The sequence below is a fragment of the Penaeus monodon genome, chromosome 28, assembly GCF_015228065.2.
Source record: "Penaeus monodon isolate SGIC_2016 chromosome 28, NSTDA_Pmon_1, whole genome shotgun sequence".
Taxonomy (NCBI): Eukaryota; Metazoa; Arthropoda; class Malacostraca; order Decapoda; family Penaeidae; genus Penaeus; species Penaeus monodon.
Genome location: NC_051413.1, coordinates 7327406 through 7327999, shown reverse-complemented (window position 1 = coordinate 7327999; position 594 = coordinate 7327406). Strand labels below are relative to the sequence as shown.

At 30.8% G+C, this 594-nt stretch overlaps 1 protein-coding gene across 1 annotated transcript in view; it reads right to left on the bottom strand.

Moving 5' to 3' along the window:
* The window catches only part of LOC119591345 (pyruvate dehydrogenase [acetyl-transferring]-phosphatase 1, mitochondrial-like), a 4963-nt gene that overhangs the window by 3287 nt on the left and 1082 nt on the right, over positions 1–594 (bottom strand). The gene's annotated exons all lie outside the window — the stretch shown is intronic.

Below are 594 nucleotides of genomic sequence, written 5' to 3'. Positions count from 1 at the left end.
AAAGATGTGCCAGAAGTAGAAGATGCTACAAAGGTGAAAGAGACAAGCAAAAGGGAGGTGGAGAGGAAATTGGTAAAATACTAAATCTAACAAAGAAGAAAAAGAAATTATACCAGCTGTATCTAACTTCCTTTCTCCCTGCATTTCATTGCATTTTTTAATTCATCTATTTTCTTGTTAACTGCTGCTATATTTCTCATGACAATACACTGTATGTCTAGCCTTTATTACACACAATAGCTAAATTATTCTAAATAGTCAATTCAAGCTACATCTAAGCACAAATCCTTTATATGTAGCAAGAAATTCTCAATTACTGTATGGGAACTATTGGTATGTGCAAAGTTATAATTTTTTTTTTTCCCAAGTACATCAAATGTGGATTATTTGGGAATGTGTTTTGTCAATGATTTCTTCATATACTGTTTTTTACTAAAAGGTTCTAAGTCATGACCTCAAAATTTTGTATGGAAATTTACTAGTATACCTTCTTATGAGTTTGAAATCATGAAGTGTCTTAAATATTTCACTGAGAATAATTCTAATTTTCACAGCTGCAAGTGTTTATACCCTCCTATGACACATATAACTGAA